This window comes from Gossypium arboreum, chromosome 11 (genome assembly GCF_025698485.1).
Source record: "Gossypium arboreum isolate Shixiya-1 chromosome 11, ASM2569848v2, whole genome shotgun sequence".
Taxonomy (NCBI): domain Eukaryota; kingdom Viridiplantae; phylum Streptophyta; class Magnoliopsida; order Malvales; family Malvaceae; genus Gossypium; species Gossypium arboreum.
The window spans coordinates 77357498-77379657 of NC_069080.1; positions in this window are offsets into that span (position 1 = coordinate 77357498).

The window sequence follows — 22160 nt, forward strand, 5'->3', positions numbered from 1 at the left end:
CACAAGGCCATTTATATATATCATATTCCACTTACCAAACTCATAAAATAAGCCAATCCAAATAGCCAAATACTCACCAACATTTCCATCATTTATAAACTAAATCTCATGGCTAAAATCATATCTCAAAACACATCATCATATCACTAGCCTATACATGCCATATGCCATGTTTACAAAGCATCAAAAGTACCAATAAGTTGATCATAGTGTAAAGATGTTCTTGATGATCCTCGAGTCCGAGCTAGCTTCAATTATCTATAAAACAAGGAAATAACACACAAAGTAAGCTTTAAAAGCTTAGTAAGCCATATACAAATAAAATTACTACATGAATCAACTTCATATTCATCCATAGGCAAATTATAAGTAAGCACATATAAGCTCACAAACCTTTCTCAATGTATACATATTCAATACAATAAATAAATACATCAAATACTTCCCTTTTCAATACTTGTATGAATCTCATACGTACCTGAGGCACTTAACTCATTCACACGTTCTTCCTCAACTTGACTTTTGCCGTTGAACCTTTTGGAATTGTTAAGGATACTCGAAAATCACATATAGCTCGTACAATGTCATATTTCAGATATGGGCTTACTTGTTATCACATATAGATGCCGATAGCTTAGTTATGGTCTTACTCGAAATCAAATAACAATGCCAATGTCCCAAACATGTCTTACATGTAATCACATATTGATGCCAATGTCCCAGACATGGTCTTACACATAATCACACCTCGTTAATCCTAATGTCATGACATTCGTATCCTATATTATTCTTAAGGTTCGTATGGGACTTTTGGCTTGTAACACCCCTAGCCCATATCCGTCGCTAGGTTAGGGTTATGAGGCATTATCGATCATATTACAATTCACACTGATATGCATCACATAATATAGTTTGAAATTTTAATTACATCAATGATTATAACTAAATCAATTATCGAAACTCAAGAATATATGTCATTCACAGCATAGTATAGATTTCAGAACCATTTATACATATACTGAATATTTAATATGTCAATAATTTTAATATTGAATATTAGACCTATTTTTATAAAAGCCTTGCACCTTCAAAAGTTACACACCATTTGAAATAAAATTTACTTATCAACTCTTGTAATCATATATGCGGCATCAACTATTTAATCTATATGAAACTTATATATATTTTTGCATATTAACACCAATTAAAACAAACTTTCGGTTATAAGTAAACTCATTTTATTTCCTAGTCTATTCGACTATCACAAATCTTTTGTACCTACTTGCAAACTTATAGGTAACTAGCAAATTTATATATATAACCACATGCATATATATATACACGTAACATCCATAATATAAGTACCTTTATGCACAAGTATAGCATATAAAAATTCAACTAATATAATAAGGCCGAATATCGTATACATATGACTTAGTATAAATTATAAGTGAACACCAAATTATATCATGTATAAGTCTTAATTTTTACTTAACAAACATACAACCAACCCTAGCTTAATTAACATCTATTATAAACATATGGCCGAATCACAAAGTACCTTCACAAGCTTCATATACTTAGATACACTTTCAAAATAAAGTAAAGATTATGATCAACCATGACATACGGCATAATAATCAAATGGACTTTAACCATGATTCAACTAAAACTGAATTCAAGCCTAAGAATAAAGCCATTTTCAATGCATAAAACACTTACCACGAACGTCATCCATTCATAAAACTAGACACTTTAAATAAAACAAATTTAAACCACAATCAAGCATAACCAAATTATCAAAACCGAACTCACTAAACATTATGATTAAGTACACATAAAACCAAGTCTAAACATAAACAACAAGTCATTTTCGCATGGCTTTAAATACATAACCAAAATCAACATTTCAAAAGTATGTTCCAACCTATACATGCCATAATTTAAGTTCGACTATTTAAATACCATAGCAGTAGATAGTGTGATGAACATTGTTGACGATCCTCGAGCTTGTAACGTGTATCCCAAAATCTATAAAACAAAGTAACATGAACACATAGAGTAAGCTAACTTAGCTTAGTAAGTTATAAGCAACTAACAACCCAACAATATAGTCAACTCATTAAATTTAAACTAATCCAATTTACATTATCATTGTCACATTTAAAACAATTTATACATTTCATAACCACACATTTTTAAACATAACTATCACTTTGGCTGAATTCTTATGAGGTTAAAATTTTGCAAATTTTCATTTAACTTCCATAGCCAGATATCATTATACATTCAAATATACTTCCACTCATTTACACAAGCTTAAAAAACAAGGTTTAACTTTATATACATACATCACTTATTTAGCCGAATACACAAGATCATATATATAACATCACATATGTACATTACCTATATGGCCGAATATACATGGTCACACATATGCAAATAATTAAGAATCATTTCATTAATGTTCAAATTATTTAGGCACAAGACCGAATACACATACTAATCTCACATATATTTTCCATTTCTAACATGCATGATTTTAAACAAATATTCAAAGTACTCATTTACCTTATCTGACATGGGTAATAAGTGTAACACCCTGAATTTAGGGCCTAGAAGTAATGGGCCTCAAGTTTGGGATCGGTTAGAAGGTGGCTTAAATGAATGAAATGTGTTTAAATATTTTACAATTTCATGTTTAGTTTAATTGTTAAGTGATTTAGGAGGGGTTGGTAGTGTGGGAAAAAGTCCTGGGTTCGATCCAGGGCTTTAGCAAAATTTTGCATTTTTTTCAAAAAAAGGCCTTGAGCATTAGGTGGAAGGCTTATTAATAAGGCCTGGTAAAATCTGACACAAGAAAACGCTTGGCCTAGTGGCAAGAGGCATTGGTAGCAAGTAGGAAGTCCAGGGTTCGAGTCCTGGCCTTGGCAAAAAATTTTATTACTCACATGAGTAGTAGGGGAGCTAGCATTTACGCCTTATAAATGTGTTTAGTGGAAATTCGACACAAAGGATGTGCTTGGCCCAATGGTATGATGGCGTTGGGAGTAAGGATAGGTGTTGGGTTCAAGTTGCGGCATAAGCACATGTTGTGCGTTTTTTTAGACAACTCGGAGATCGGCAAAAAGGCTTTATAAATAATTGGGGAGGAAGAACGACACAAATAAGGTAGGTGCTATAGTGATAAGGGATGTATAGTGTACCCAAGAGATTGGGAGTTCAAATCTAAATAGTAGCAAATATTTTTAGGATAACCTGGTTACTGGTTAATAGGCCTTAAAAATAGTTAGTGATGGAATATGGCACAAGAGCGCCTGTGGTGCAGTGGCGAGAAGCATGTTATAGAAATGAGAGGTTGCAGGTTCGAATCCCAGACTTGGAAAAGTTTAAATTTTTATTCCTTAAGAGAACTGAGGCTTAGGCATATAAGCCTTATAGTTAATTGTGATCGAATGTTAGCACAAGACAGGTAGCAGTGCAATGGCCAGCTGCATGTTGGTTGGTTGGAGAATAGGAGTTCGAGTCATTCCATGCGCAAAAAAAGGGATTTAATTTTGCTACTCAATGCAGGGAAGGATGACCAGTCGGTGGAAGCAATATGAATGCAATTCAAATTGGAATTTTTGGCTAAAATCAAGGAGATAAGGATGAGGATTAAGTGTGGATATGATGAGGATAAAAATTAGAGAAATTGAAGGGAATTTAACTAGTTTAACTTGATTGGGGAGTGTAGGTTTTTATTTTTATTTATTTATTTATTTATTTTTCTTTTAGTATAAATGTGTGTGTCGTATGAGCAAGTAAGGGCATTTGATGTTTTTGTGTGCTTCAGTCGTATACCATCTCCTCTCTTTTTTAAAACCAAACTATTGATCTTTTCTTCCCTATTTTAATCGAATCAACCTCTTCCCTCTTCAACTTAGCCGACTGTTTCTTTAAAAGTCAAGTCATACACTTTGGGGGTTTGATTTCTTGTTGGCAAGCAATCTCACAATCGGTAAGTGAATTAGATCTTCTTCGGCTTTTGTCAAATATTTCTAAGTTCTTTCGTTGCTACACTCTTAAAAGCTGATTTTTCTTTATTCTTTCCAATACTTTCGTTAACTTATGGTTTCTTCATTTATTTCTCTTTTTTCCCTCTCATTCAAGAGTGTGGTCGCCGGCTAAGTATTAGTTGATGGAAAAAGGGTGTTCTAGCAGAGAAGTTGGGATAGAGGCTCCCAAGTTTAAGCGACGTAAGGTGTCAGCCGTTCGGGACTTTTTGCCTGGATGCAGAAGGGGGGCTATGTCAGATTTCAGGTTACATAGGCAAATCGCAGTCGGTCAATCTAGTCAAGGCAAGTATAGGTTGTTCTTCAGTAAGTAGTGGATTTATTTTGAATTAATGGAATGTGACTAATGGAGTAATGTTGAATATAGGTTCGGGCGATTATGAATACTTAATACTCCTGGTGATAAGGTGTGTACTTCTACCCTATGATAGCTTGATATAAAGCCGAAGGTGTGTACATACACGGCACACACAAGTAGATCGGTAAAAGCCAAAATACCGAAAAACTAAAATGTCGAAAAGCCGAAAGTTTGGCTACGGTAGTCTTGCAAGTGCACAAAAACTTGTAAGGGGGAAACCGATAGGTTGCTTGAGGCCCATGGGCAATTCCATGGAATTGGGTTGTGAATTGGCCAAACGGGCCGGAATGGGCTAAATGGGCCCAATAGGCTGTTGGGCCATAATAGGCAAAAATTGATAATTGATGCTATGTGATGGAAAATTGTATGTGAGCATGACTGTAAATGTGATTTGGGCCTAATGGCCATATGAATGTGATTTGGGCCTAATGGGCCATATAAATTTGATTTGGGCCTCATGGGCCATATGAAAGAGATTGGGCCTAGTGGGCTATATATAGGTATGTGGATTTGTCTAGGCTTTATAAGGGGTTTTGGGTCTAGTATCTGATAACTGCTTAAACAGACATAAAACTTAATTAATTAATTAAAGACCGTGGACAAGTCATAGGGTTAAGGTGTGGTAACGGGTATATGCATGTCTAAGATTGGATCTAGGGAGAGCTTGGTACTTAAGTAGTCTTAGTGACTCACCTCCTCTTCTCTGGAATCCTACCTGGTGCATAGTATCCGTTGATCTTAGCCAACAGGGATTTGTTAACGGGCCAAGGTAAGTGAAAAACCCACAATAAAAGAAAATTACCAAAATGCCCCTGAGGGCAAAAATGACTAAAATACCCTATGCGTTGAGTGTAAGATTTATGGATGTTACATGTATACCTGCTGCATTCATACGCACTCATATGATATTCTATTTAGGTTGCATATGGGTTGCAAATTATGGAACGGAGGAAGTATATGAGGATCGCATGGTTGCTTGACGACCGTGGATCCACCGATGGTTATTAAGCCCAATATTTGATTAGCAGCTTACTGCAATGAAGGTAGTACCGCAACCGGGCTACCATTGATGTGTATCGAATGGGTGGATTGATATTTATATCCCCACATGATGTGTACCAAGAGACGGAGTTGGTGTGTAGCGGTTGGATTATTGGGGTGGGTTGCACAGCATTGCATGTATGATATTATTATGATATTATTGCGATGTGGGCTTCAGCCCAACTGAGGCTAACATGGGCTAAGGCCCAAAGGCCACCGTTATTGAATTAGGCTCAGGCCCAAAATGACCGATGATTGCTTTATACTCGTTGAGGGTTGTACACACTGAGTTTTCAAAATTTACCCCCTCCTTCTAAATTTTTCAGGTGACTCTCAATAGGCGGTTCAACGGATGGAGGGACTTGGAGGTGGCCAACTAGCATAAAAAGTGTAAACTTAGTCTTTATTTAATTTTTAATATTTTGATTTTCAATTATTTCTATTTGATTTGGATTGTAACAAAGTCTTTCCTCTGGCTAATAATTCAAATTAGGTTTATTATTATTTTTATGTGTTGTAAGTATGAGAAGTTGAACATGGATTTTCTAAACCATAGTTTGTATATACTACGTTTCCGCAACTGAAGTTTTAAAGAATAAGATTTCATAAAACATATGTTTTAAACAAGTTTTTCCGATTGAAAAGAGAGATTTTACAAAGTAATTAAGGTTTTCATTTTAAAAAGGTGTTTCCAATGAAAACAAGGTTTTCGCTAAAACACTTCAATGTGACACGCCAAATTCCGCCATAACGTCCTGGCCAGGTTTAGGGTGTTACAACAAGTTCGCTCATACCTGGCCATTTAGCTCATTTTACTTATTCAAACACAACTTATCCTTGCCCGATGAACCATTCGGAATTGGAGAGGACACTCGGATAATCACATATATTGTACAATGCCAACGTCCCAAACGTGGTCTCATATGTAATCACATATCGATGCCACTGTCCCAGACAGAGTCTTACTCACACATATATATCGGAATCTCATATCGATGCCATGATCTCACTCGCACTCATATATCGGAATCCTATGTCATGACATATGTATCCTAACTATTCCTAAGGTTCATACGGGGTTTTCAAATGTCGTAACTCGGTCGAAATGAATTAAGAAACATTGTAATCAAGCCTATTCATATTCGGCTATAGCATATAATAATTAATACATATCAATTCAGCATATAAACTTTGCATTTATTTAAAATTGAGTATGACTATTTGCTTATAAACTTACCTCGGACGATATAAAACGGAACGAGACAACTAGTCGACAACTTTCGTTTTTCCCCGATCCAAATCTGATTTCTTTGGTTCTTGATCTAAACATATTTAAATTAAGCTCATTCAAACATATTTTCATTCAATTTAGTCCAAAAACACATAAATGGAAAAATTACCATTTTACCCCTGAATTTACAATTTTTACAATTTAGTCCCTATTGCATAAAACACAAAATATGTAAAATTTCCCTATACCCATGTTTGGCCGAATATTCCTAGTTTTCACACAAGTCCATATGTTTCATTTATTTCATATTTTAGTCCCTCAAATTATTATTTTTGCAATTTAGTCCTAACTACTCAAAATCATCAAAAACTCCAATACAAAACATGTTAATCTAAAACATAACTTTCATATTTCATCATCAAACAACAAAAATCACAAGCTTTCAACTATGGCATAACTCAAAATATTCACCAAAATAAAAAATTTAAGCATGGGTTTCGTAGTACTCAAAGCAACGATCTCAAAAATGTAGAAATTATCAAAAATCAAACAAAAACGAACCTTGATTGAGTTTGAGTAAGTGTCGAACCCTTGCTTTCTCTTATTTCTTTTCTTTATTTGTTATTTCGGTGGATGAACAAATGTAAATAATGTGTTTATTAACTTTGGTTTTATTTAATATAAGTTTATTAACTAAATTACCTATATAACCATATTAATATAAATAAAACTATTATAAACTATGGCCACTACTGTCCACCAATATTAAATATGGCCTATTTACAACATAAAGACTTCCTATTAAAAAGAAAACAACAATTTGGTCCTCCCGTATTAAACCATCAAATTTTCATCTTACGCGATTAAGTCCTTTTATTTAATCGGATACCTAAACGAAAAAATTAAATCACGAAATTTTCACAGATATAAATTCACACAAAATAAACATAGAAAATAATTTTAAAATATTTTTTCTAACTCAGATTTGTGGTCCCGAAACCACTGTTCCGATTAAGGTCTAAATCGGGCTATTACACGGATATTGTAACCTTGTCGATTCTTGCTCGTATTTGATCATTCAACATTCATAATAGTTCAATGACAATTAAACATATATAATTCACTTTAAAGACATTTATTTGTATATGAAATTACCTTGTATTCGGGATAAACGGACTGGATCGACTATTAGATAACCTTTCATTTTCCCCAATCTAAATCCGATTTCTTTCGTTGTTGATCTATTACTTTCAAAATTAACTCATTTATTCATCAAATCATTCAATTCAGTCCACAAACACATGTTTGGGACCTTTTACACTTTAGCCCCTAAAGTTCAACATTTTTACAAATCAGTCATTATTTCACAAAAATACAAATTCAAGCAATTTAATCCAATTTCACCATAGTCGAATTTCACTAGTGTCCCTAGTAGCCCACATATTTCATTTATTTCACATTTCAACCCCTCAATTTGTAACACCCCCTTACCTGAGACCATTTTCGAAGTTGAGCACAAGGCGTTAACAGACTTAAATTATCACTTAAACAATTTCCAACAATTTATTTCACCTTTTGTAATCAACTGCCCATCTGTGTCACAGTTGCTAAAAAATCATATCTCAAGTTACGAAACTCAAAATTAAAATCCGTAAATTTTCCCTGAAACTAGACTCATATATCTATTTACTAATTTTTTTCAAAATTTTTGGTCAGGCCAATTAGTACAGTTTATTATTTAAAGTTTCCCCTATTTCAGTGTTCGACTGCTCTGACCTCTGTTTACTACGAATCACTTTTCTCTTTATACAAAATTCAAATGACTATGCCATTTGTTTCTCTTAAAATTAGACTTAATAAGGAATCTATAAATATAAAGTATGTCTCCTAATTATTTTTTTACAAAGTCAGAACAAGGGATTCAGAAATCACTCTGACCCTGTTCCACCAAAACTCAAATTTCTCATAAAATACAAACCCATTTACCTGTTTTGTTTCTTTCATATGAAAATAGACTCAATAATCTTCAATTTCATATTTTATTCATCATCTAATTCTGTCTCTACTATTTTTAGTGATTTTTCAAACTCACGTCATTGCTGTTGTATGATACTATTTTATAGCAAATTTCACCTTTTTATGAATTTCCATGATTAGATAGCACATTAAGTATGCATAACACCAAATATGATCTTGATTAGCCATTGGAATGGCTAATCATTACCAAACATTTCCTTACCACCCAATAGCCATATCATAAGATCATATACACAAAATAATTAAAATGCTATACATGCCATACTCAAAATATACAAGCCACTATACCAAAATGGTCCACGGATAGTGTGAGCGAGCCTCCGACCGTTCCCAATTTCTGAGCTGGCTTGTCAAAACTACAAAGAATGGAAAGGAGGGAGTAAGCATAAATGCTTAGTAAGTTCACATGTAAATAGCAAGTAACATAATCATGCAATTCAACATAAAACATCATTTGTATAAATATCACCAAGACATTCATGTTACATTTGCATTTACTATCTTACCACGATTTCATCATGCCAAGTTCTCAACCCGAGGGTTTAAGCGCATACTTGTCCAAATTTTCTCATTCACCACACTTACCAACATGTCACCTTCGTCTTAAGTATTCTCCTTATTCACTTAAGATTCACCTGTTGAACACATCAGAATATAATTTGGATACACGGATTGCATGCACATAAGTGCCATACCCGTAGCTAGACAAACTCAATAGCCTATGAAAATTATGTAGCCAAGCTACCATGTAACCCGCCCATAAGCGAACTCGGACTCAACTCAACGAGCTCGGGCGTTCGCATCCATAAGTGAACTCAAACTCAACTCAACGAGTTTGGATGCTTAGTTACATCTCACGATCTCGGACTCAACTCAACGAGCTCGGAACTCAAATATCCTAGTGACATGTCACTTGTATCCTAATCTATTCCCAAGGTTCAAACGGGATTTTCCTCAATCACACATCTTTGCTGTCTTCCACGGAATGTCGGCACTGATACTTGATAGCATTTCATATTTATCAAGTAGCTCACATAATTTGCATATTACAAATAATAATCCACAAAGCTTAATATTTCATGATAATAATCATAATATCATATAAATAATATTAAATTACTTAAAATGACAATTATGTTACTACATTTACACTTGAACTTACCTCGGTACAAAATGTTAGAAATCGAGCCTATTCCTCGTAAACTTTATTTTTCCCTCGATCACGACTTGAATCTTGTTTCTCTTGATCTAAAACAACAAATTTAGCTTATTTAATACTCACATTTAATAAAACAATCCTTGACTCAAACTTTGGTAAAATTACATTTTTGCCCTTAAAATTTTACATATTTACACTTTTTCCCCAAGGCTCAGAAATTAAATTTCATCCTATTTTCTTATGTTTTATGACATACTGATCATTTTTTCCTTCTATGGCAACATCAAAATCTCACTCTAACATGTACTTTTGAACATTAGGTATTTTTTATGTCTTTTACTCGTTTTCACGTAAAATCGCTTAGCAAAAGTTGTTTAACACAATTTCAAGCTTTATATTCTACCATAAAACATCAAAATAAACACATTTCACCTATGGGCATTTTTCCAAATATAAACCCTAGGTTAAATTATTGCTAGAATAAGCTTAATCAAGTTACCGGAACTCCAAAAACGTAAAAAACATTAAAAACGGGGCTAAAATGGACTTACAATCGAGCTTGGAAGCTTGAAAAACTTTAGCTATGTCTTCCTCATGTGAAATTCGGCCAAGGGGTTGAAGATGGACCAAAATTGGCTTTTAATTTTGTTTTTAATTCATTTTAATAACTAAATGACCAAAATGTCCTTAATTAAAAAGTATGGTGTTTTATCTTCCTTTAGGTATTTTTGTCCAAACAAGTATAATAGTCTAATTACTATCCAAGGACCTTCACTTTAAAAACCCATTACTCACAAGTACTTAGTACCTTTGTGAACTAGAACACACATTTTACAACTTTTACAATTTAGTCCTAAATATCAAATTGGACCCTCTATCGATAAAATTTCTAAACGAAATTTTCACACAATCATGAAATCATTCCATAGACCTTAAAATGATAATAAAATAATTATTTCTATCTCATATTTGTGGTCCCAAAGCCACTATTCCGATTAGGCCCTAATTCGGGATATTACACAATTTATATATTTCACAATATAATCCTTATTTGACATTTTTGTCAAAAATCACTTTACAAAACATTAAAATCCATCATCAAGTTTTCATATTTCATCATCAAACATCCAAAAGCTCAAATAAGCATCAATGGCACTTCACAAAATCATAAACAAATTCAAAAATTAAGGCATGGGCTAGTTAGAATACAAAGCAATGATCTTAAAAACGTAAAAATCATTAAAAATCGAGCTCAAAACATACCTAATTGCTTGAATTATTCATAGCCAAATGAAGAACCCTATTTTCTCTTCTTATTCTACAAATTTCTGTGCATGGAGATGAAAAATAATGTTTTAATTCACTTTTTTTATTAATACTAAGATGATTTATCAATTACCAATATTAACCTTTAATATAAACATATAAAATCACTTAATATAAGGCCATCTATGTCAAATTCCACTATCAATGATTTAATAATATCATAAGGACCTTTCATTTAATAAACCATAACAATTAGACATTTTTAGCAAGTAGAATTCAAATTTTGCATTTTACGCGATTTAGTCCTTTTTCTCAAATTGAGCTATTAAACGGTAAAATTAGCTCATGATATTTTCACACATACATACAATCATGATGTAAACACATAAAATAATATTAAAATAATTTTTTGACCTCTGATTTGTGGTTCTAAAACCACTATTTCGATTTAGCGAAAAACGGGCTATTACATTCAGCGACAATTAAGTTGCAGCGGTAAGATATTTTCGACAAAAGAGGCTACTTGCAACAATTGCTGTCGCGAAGGGATTGCTTTGGCGACAAGCTTGCGGCGGTGAAAGGTTTACATCGGTTATAGTAGGGTTTTATGAAAATGAAGGGAAATTGGGGAGAACTTTTGGATTTGAGGCCGACGATAAAGAGAAAGGAAATAGGTGGCTAGGGTTGAAGCTAATTGCTTGAATGGTGTAAAAAATATTGTGGTAAAGAGGGGTTTATATAGTAGTAGATTAAGGTAAATTTTAGCTAAATTTAGGCTAAAGGTAGTGACTTGGGCGGCAAGGTATGGAGGGAATAAAAGTGGCGGCAAAAATTAGGGGGTTTAGGTGGTTTATTGACAGCACTTGTATGGGTAATTTCCTCTTCATTGTTTTGGGCCTCGAGCCCAAACAACAATTATTTCTTGAAAAAAATTGAATTGATCTAGAAAAATAAATTGATTAGTACTTGGGCCAATTTGGCCCTCTTATTAAACATAAAAAATTAACTTAAAATTTAAATTTAAATTTAATTTTTTTTGGATTACTTAGAAAAAAATTTCTTAGAAAATTACATTAAATTAAGGTTTGAGGTGTCACAAGAGGTCCCGCTTAAGTTCCAATCTCCTTAGACAGAATTAATTTAATGTACTAATTCAAGAAAAATAATTTCTAAATATGTCATTTATTAAAAATAAAAATATGAAAAATAAAGGGTCTATTAAACTGAATGAATTTTCAATTCACTCCACTTTACCATCCCAATAATGCTCGAGACATTGACCATTAACTTTAAATGTACCTCCCTTATTATTGTGTAATTCCACCACTTCATACAGATAGACTTTATGAATGGTGTAAGGTTCAGTCCATCGGGATTTGAGCTTCATAGGAAATAACTTGAACCTTCAGTTGAAAAATAAGACCCTTTGACCTTCTCTAAATTCTCAAGGTTGTATACTGTTGTCACGCCATCTCTCAATCTTTTCTTTATGTATCTTCACATTCTCATATGAAAATAACCTCAATTCCTCAAGCTCATCAAGTTGTAACAATTTTCTCTCATTGGCTTGCTTTAGATTTAGATTTAATTGTTCCATGGCCCATTCAGTTTTATTTTCCAACTCAAGTGATAAATGACATGCCTTTCCGAATGCTAACTGATAAGGAGTCATTCCTAATGGTGTCTTAAAAGTAGTTCGATAGGCCCATAAAGCATCATCGAGCCTTTGAGGCCAATCTTTTCTAGTAGGCCACACCACCTTTTCAATGACACCTTTGATCTCACAATTCACTCGTTCAACTTGCCTATTTGACTGTGGATGATAGGCAGTGACAATTTTATGTTTCACATCATATTTGTCAAGCAACCACTTAAGCCACTTATTTTACAAAGTGGGATCCTTCATCACTAATTATATCTCTAGGAGTCCTAAACCGTGTAAACACATGCTTATGTCAGAATCTCATAACTACCTTAGCATCATTTGTTGGATATGCCTCGGCTTTAACCCATTTGGATACATAATCGAAAGCCACTAGGATGTACTTGTTACCATAAGAAGAAGGAAACAACCTTAAAAATCAATGACCCAAATATCAAATAATTCTACCTCTAGGATGTTTGTCAATGGTATCTCGTTCCTTCTCGATATGTTTTCAGTCCTCTTGAATCTGTCACAATTTCACATATGCATATGTATCCTTAAACACCGTAGGCCAGAAAAATTCAGCTTATAAGATCTTTGCTGCAGTACGGGAACCACCAAAGTGTCCCCTTCTTAGAGATGAGTATATAACCAACCGAACCTCTACAATCCTCATTGTTAATTTGGACACTTACATGTTCCCCCGTAAGGCCAGGGCATTCACCATTCATTGTTTACATTTACATGCCTTACTAGAGGTAAATCTCATTTCATATCATAATCTCCATACGTTTCCTTTATCATGTCTTCATAGTTTCCTCCATTTCCCCCTTCCACCATTAAAGATATGGAGATTGTAAGCCAAGGAAGAGTATCCATGCACAACCATTCATGCATATATTGTATTTATCACTTCAGTTCGATAACACAAACATGCACAGATGATTTAAAATAAACTTACTTATTTGAAAGGCAACATTATCAAGAAATTAGATGGGAATTAATAGGAGCACGAATGAAAGGAACTCACCGGAGATTTCCAAGAAAAGTCTTGCCTATTCTACGGGTTCTTTCCTTTTTGCACTAGGGCCTTCTCTCGTTTCTTTAGCTAAATAAAATTGAACACTTAAGTACAAAAACAAAAAAAAACTTTTAATGTAAAAACAAGAATCGGAAACATGCAAATGTTAACCATAAGGAAGTTTCTTTCCCTCCGACATCTAGTAGAAACCGATATAAATGGTTCTTACAACCCTATCATTCCTTGGTATTAAGCTAAAGAAGGAATCAAGAATTTACCAACAATTGGCTTGAAAAGGTCAGCTACTAATCAAGATGAAGGTTGGTACCTTCTTCACATAGCTAAAAACACACACTAGGTTTCTTTTGAAAGAATAAGGATGAACAGAGAAACAGAAAAAAAGTCATTCTCCGTTAAACTTTTATACTATTTATATAGGAATTAGCCTGTAATTCCACTATAACAGGTTACCTAATCACATTACATGCACACATGATTCCACTAATCACACACGGTTCCACCAATCCATTAATGAGGCTCTACAAGTGTCATGCAAAATGTCACATTCCTACTTAGGATGTAACACCCCCTAACCCACTTTCTCGCTAGATTAGGGTTATGGAGCATGTAACACCCTATAACTAGACAAGCCTATATACAGGATGCCACACCACTGTCTCATCTCATGTACATCGTATAGGAAGCTAGATTCAAGCAAATCAATCATCTTTTGTTAACCCATACAAGTGTTAAGTCGTCCAAATAGTTAATTAACATTTTTACATGAAAATCATTCGTTAATCGGTCATACACACGCCAGAATCATGCATAAGGGCTAATTAACAAAATTTCATAAAAATGTCCATAGGTTTTAATATAAACATCCATGTATCGATATTTTCCTTAAGTGATATCGATACCACTTGAAAAACCGATACCAAATGAGCATATTATTTTCAGAAAAAATCTTAAAGTACCAAAAATTATCAGTACCAATTATAAAATATTGATACTTTAACCCCGAGTATAGATACTCGAGATAAGGTATAGATACCAAATCTCTATTATGTTTTCCTGTGCATTTTAAAACACAAAAGTATCAATTTTAAAACCCGAATATCGATACTTTTGCTACTGATGCTAAAAATGCAGCATACATATGCATTAAACTCATTCCAATCAGATTTTAAGTATCATGCATCAACTACTAAGTTAAATAAACGCTTCCAAACAAATATTATCATGCCAACATCAATGTCTACAATCCTAAGTAATAGTAATAACATGACATTCTTAAAAACCAAATCAAAATGGTTAAAAATCAATGACCCAAAATAGTTCTACCATATAGCCTAATTCCCCAATACGAATAAAAATAATAGTTCACCTATGTTAAATAACTAGTCTTCTTTGGATCACTCCCTCGGAAACCACACTGCCCACACCATGATGTCACTAATCTGCATATGTTGAAATGAAGGGGGTGAGCTTTAACAAGCTTAGTGAATGCAAGAATTTCCACAATGCAAACATGTCATCGTGCAACACAACATCATATACTATTAAATCATGCATTATCTAATAGTTCATTCCCACAATGCATACATAATCATTCAAGCATAGAACATATTCCACACGATTACATAAAATATGATAAATTGCGATAAGATGGCACTTGTATTATGAAACATATAGTGAACTCTATCATCACACATCAGATATATAGATCTCCATTACACCACATAGACTCATAGAGCCAACATGTCCCAAAAGTGAAGCATTTAGCTAACACTCTCCTTATTACCCCTCACATGTCCCGTTGAATGGAGCTTAGTTCTCATTCCCTTACCCTTCAAAACATGTCCCAGGGCCTCAACGCCCAAAACCACTAAACATATAAGTGAGTACTTACAATCCTATAGCATGCCAACTATATCCAATGGTTCCAAGATCACAAGGCCAAAATATTCGAAAACAACACATATTTCTTACCGGTTATCCATGCACTATCACCACATATAAGCATCGTTTGCAAAATAATTAGCATAGTCATTTAACACATATATTGCACATTTATTTCATGTATATAATTACACTTTACACAATAATCACCATACTTACTTATCACATTTCATGCACAATACATAACCACAAGATAATTATAGATTCAAGAAACTTACACTCGAAACTTAGAGCAAGGGTTCAGCCTAAATCTAAATTCCCAAGTAACACATGACTCGTGTTTACGAGTAGCAATCCCATACACTCACCATTTTATGCTTTAGTTGAAAAGCTGAAAGTTTAACTAATGCTTCCCTAGCTCATAGCAAGGTCTTAAAAATCAAAGCTTTACACACATAAATCATACAACAACCATAAATTTCATTCAAAGCAACTATCACACAAGTTTTAAGCTAAGTTCCCATGTAACTTAAACTATTAACACAAAAAACTTAAAATTCTAATATCTCAGCCTATACTCAATATATTTGCATAAATTTAGTTACGTTCATCTAATTAATCATCCACACCTAATTCACAACCTTCAAACTAGACAAATCTACTCAATTTATGGTATCGACATTTTTCGACATCTTCTAGGCAATTTTCACAAACTTCTTTAAAACAAGAGAAATCATTAACGAAACTTTAAGGTAAGTTTAAAAACCTTCTAATCATGCTAAAACAAGTTGAAAAACACTTTGAAACCAAGTTTTGACTCAAAATCCCAAAATCCACCATTAATGGTTCGATTTTCGGCTTTCATTTAAAACATGCAATTTGAGAGCCAATAACTTAGTATTAGAGTCTAAATAACATTAAAAACAAATGGATACATGAATGATTACCTTTTCTGAAAGAATGAACGAGTTTCGACGTAAATTCCAAAAACCCACATTCGAATATAGTGATGAAATCTTTGGAGTTTTAGGTCTTTTTCTTAGGGTTTTTTTTATGGTCATTGACATAGGAATGATAGAAAATCAAGGTATTGTGGTTTGGGAATAAAAAAAATCAATAGAATGGTGAGGAAAAGAACAAGGGGCAGCAAGCACAAACCTGAAGAATAACTATCGTGACTTTAGGCTAAAAGTGGGTGGTTTTAGGTTCAATTTTAAAAAACTAGTTTAATTGCCACATAAATTCTCACTGTTGACTTTGTTACAAATTAGTTCTTTCTCTAGAATTAAGGGTTTCTAGAACACTTCTTCAAAAATTTATTTAACAGCCAAGATGCCAAAGTTTAAAACATTATCGTGTACTAAATTTCGATCTCATATAGGCCAAAATTCCTAAATTACCCTTAAATCTCCTAGACCAAATTTTGGGATGTTACAACTTTGACAGGCTTCCAACTAGTCGAGCTTATGACTATTTATGAAACAGAGGAAAAACAACTACGTAAGCACTAGTGCTTAGTAAGCTCGTAAAACATAATAAATACCATGAAGTGTATTGCATCCATTTACCTTCCTCATATGATTAATCAATACTCTTTTCATCCACTTCCACATATTAACTTTCTACTTCTGTGAACATAAATATCCATGATATTGCTTACAAGCCTTTCCATTTCACTTTACTTACCCGTTGAACCATCTAGAATTACATCAGATACTTAGGAATGTTCAAACACAGTGTGGCTTTTCAATGTAACTATAACATTTTCTTTTTAATAGTGCTTACACAAGTTGTGAAATAGGCCTACTCACACGAGATATGGGTCAGAATGTTAGCTACACAATGCTGCTCACACGGGCTATGAAAAATCCACAACAAATGCAGGACCTTATTCATCGGTAGGACATTCAGGACCAACACTCGGAACATATAATCCCTAATGACATGTCATTTGTATCCTAAGTATTCTCTAGATTGAAATGAGACTTTTAAGTTGTCAAGTACTTCATTATCGTATTATTACCAAAATAAATATATCTAACATATCATTGATGAATAATAAACCAAAACAATACATAATTAACACAAAATTCATTCAAACTTACCTTAATTCTTATGATTGCAAAAACGGAGTTGAAGACTAATCCAAGACTTTAGCTTTTCCCGATTTAAGTTTGATTGGTTCTTTTCTTGATCTAACATATAATTTAACTCAATTAAAAATTCCAAACATTCAAAAATCATCAATTCTAGCTCAAACTCACTTAAATGTGAAATTACCAAATTACCCTACTATTTTAGCTTTTAAACAATCTAGTCCTCAAACCCTAAACTTGAAATTTAACCATTTTTAAAATAATCTCATGATAATTTATTCTTCCCTACACTTAAATAAGTCTACATATTTCATTATTTCACACATTAAACTTGAAATTTCACTATTTTGGCAAGTGAATCCCTAAACCTTATATTCATTAAAAGTCACTTAACAAATCATGTTCGTTTAACAACCAAATTTAATTATCTTACACTTATCATCACAAACACATCAATTTTATTCATGGAAAAACCTCCAACCTTTAACAATTCTTCAGATTAATCCCCAAGCTATGTAGATTAAGCTAAAATAAGCTCAAAAACATAAAAATCATTAAAAACGAGGGTTAAACACATACCATGCAATGAAACAAGCCTAGCCATGTAAACAGCCCGTGTGTGACACATGACGTTGTGACAGCCCGTGTCTCAGGCCGTGTGTACCAAAATGTACCTTGGAAAGCAAGTTTACCAAAATATTTTCTTGAGCCACAAGCATACCATTTGTTAACCTTTTAACCTAAACAAAGCATACTTAAACAAGACCGAAACATGCTAAAACCATCATATATACAACACATTTCTATCATTCAACCAATGTACCCTTAATGGTACAACAAAATATACATCTAATTAATTCAACCAATTGTCATGGATTAAAGTTTAAAACCTACATGATATATTTAACTTTCATTCATTTCAACTTCAAATAAGCATAGAACAAGTCATATAATTACCATATACTTAAAAGTGACTAAATGATACACACTTGCCAAACATTATAGATTCAAACAACTATATACACAAAAAAACCACCATACCATAATAGTCAAATAACATACACAACAACTACCATTACATAAAATCCCTATACATGCCATTTATCACATTAGCCAAAATAACTCAAAAACTACCAAAGTGGTTGTTGGATAGTGTGATAAAACTCCGATAAGCTTCCAACTGGTCAAGCTTCCGAGATCTACGAAACAGAGGAAAAGCAACTACGTAAGCAACTAGTGCTTAGTAAGCTCGTAAAAGAGAAACTTAAACTTACCATTTCATCACATTTAAACATTCAATCATGCTTAGTACTTCATATAAATACTTGATATTCATATTCAATATAATCAACACCATTAGTAGAAAATTTAACCATATGATATCATAAAACACAACAAATACCATGAAGTGAATTGCATCCATTTACCTTCCTCATATGATTATTTAATAATCTTTTCATCCAGTTCCACATATTAACTTTCTATTCCTATGAACATAAATATCCATGATATTGCTTACAAGCCTTCCCATTTAACTTTACTTAGCCATTGAACCATCTAGAATTACATCGGATACTCGGGAATGCCCCCACATAGTGTGCCTTTTCCATGTAACCGTAACATTTCCTTTTCAATAGTGCTTACACAAGTTGTGAAATAGGCCTACTCACACGAGCTATTGGTCAGAATGTTAGCTACACGATGTTGCTCACACGAGTTGTGGAGAATCCACAACAAATGCATGACCGCATCTATCGGTAGGACATTCAGGACTAACACCTGAAACATATAATCCCTAATGACACATCATTTGTATCCTAAGTATTCTCTAGGTTCAAACAAGACTTTTAAGTCGCCAAGTACTTCATTATCATATTATTGCCGACATAAATATATCTAACATATCATTGATGAATAATCAACCAAAAAATATGTAACTAACGTAAAATTCATACAAACTTACCTCGATTCTTATGATTACAAAAACAAAGATGAAGACTAATCCAAGTCTTTAGCTTTTCCCTGATTTAAGTCCCGATTAGTTCTTTTCTTTATCTAACATATAATTTAACTCAGAATTCCAAACATTCAAATCATCAATTCTAGCTCAAACTCACTTAATTGAAAATTTACCAAATTATAAGGAGAATACAATTTCTCCTCTATTTCAATCATTTTTTTTTCAGTTTTCAGTTAACCCTAAACTTGAAATTTAACCATTTTTAAAATAATCTCATGATATAAGTCTACATATTTCATTATTTCACACATTAAACATGAAATTGCACTATTTTAGCAAGTGAATCCCTAAACCCTAAATTTGTTAAAAACACTTAACAAAACATGGTCATTTAACAACCAAATTTAATTATCTTAAAATTATAATCACAAACACATCAATTTCATTCATTGTAACACCTTTAACCCGTTAACATTTTTGCAAATTAATCCTCGAGTAATGTAGATTAAGCTAAAACAAGCTCAAAAACATAAAAAAAAATCATTAAAAATAGGGCTCAAAGACATACCATGCAATGAAACAAGCCTAGCTGAAACTTCAAACCCCTTTTTCAATGGTATTTTCGATTGAAACAAGTAAAAAGAAAGAAGATGATATCATTTAGTGATTTATTTTAGGTTTATTAATTAATTACAATTTTACCCTTGGCTAATAAACTTATAAAATAACTAAATCATGTCCATCATTGTCCACCACATTTATAAATGGAATAATTACCATCAAACCCATTAATTTATATTTCTAAGGCCATTTAATCCATGTAATTAATAGAAACCATCTTTTATGTCTTTTACGGTTTGGTCCTTTTTATGTAATTAACCATTTAAACTTCAAAATTTTGTAACGAAAATTTAATACGACTTTAGTATGATCCTAAAAATATTAAATAAACATTAAAATATTTACTCACTCGTCAAAATTATGGTTCTGTAACTACTATTTCCAACACTACTGAAAACAAGTTGTTATATAGGACTTGACACGTTTCCTGTAAATGTCCTACCAATTGTGGATTCTAAAACAACAAACATATGTGCCACAATTGAACACGCCAATGGCGGGTTCATAACAAAAAAGCTCACCAATTGCGGAATAGGAACCCATGAGATGGCGAAACATAGCGGAACATTCCACAAGAGAAACTTCGCCAAATGAAACAAGTCAATTCCCTCGAATATGACTAGCTCATATGCAAGTTATCACCAAGCTCACTTGGTCAACCAACCAAAACACGCACTAGAAATACTTGGTATGTGACATAAATTGTATTGGATTGGCATAGGAAAAGTCAGTATATGCATGGATATATAATGATATGTTGTAGTTTAAAGTCAAGTGATTAGGTACCAAATGTGTGTTTTGACAAAAATAAAGGCAATATCGCGACGAGGAGTCTTTGCCATCGGAGCCTTGTTCGATAATGAGTGGCGTCATGACATGGATATACATGTCGTGAGGACGTGACTCATTGAGTTGATAATGCCATGACGAGAAAATCCCTAACACTAACTCCATAGCGAACCCAACCTTCCATTACGGCGATAATCTCAGTAATTCTTCAGGAAAAACATCTGTAAACTCAAAATATTTTGATACTTAATCAACTTTCAGTTTTGATACTCTAAAATCTAGAATAAAAGCTAAAAACTCATTATAGCTTTTTTGGATCAAATTCTGTATGGATATTGCTAAATCATATTTGAAACACAATCATACTTAACTAATTGAACATAATTTACTTCACTATTCTGACATCTCAAACCAATTTATTTCTGTCTTCAATTCACTATAGCATTATATACAATCAACCATCCTCAGAAAAATGTCAAATTCATCAAAAAGGTTGTAACATTAAATAAACAAGAAAATCATAACCCTGAATTTTTAGTGGACACTGTTTGTAAACCAAATCAACTATGACACTTTGACCTAAAGAGTTTGTTACTTCACAACATATGCAATTGACTCAACCAGTAAACTCTTTTCCATTACCATCGTAGTGCATATATATGAATGTGTCGATCAAGAGTTAATTAATGCATACACAGTAACATCAAAGATAGAAAAGGTACCAGCAACAACGTCAGGAGTTAAGGCCTTCTTACATGCACAAATCGCATAATCTTGGCAGGAGCTCGAGCTTCAGATCAAACTACTGAATCTTTTGTCCCACTTCTACTGACTCCTATAGTACCACTATTCCCTGGCCGTCTACCTCTAGTAGTAGTAATAACATGTTTTGCATTCTGATCTCTATTTGGCTTAGCTCGATTCGAGTAATCTTTCTTGATATGATTGGGAAATCTACAAACAAAACAGGACTTGT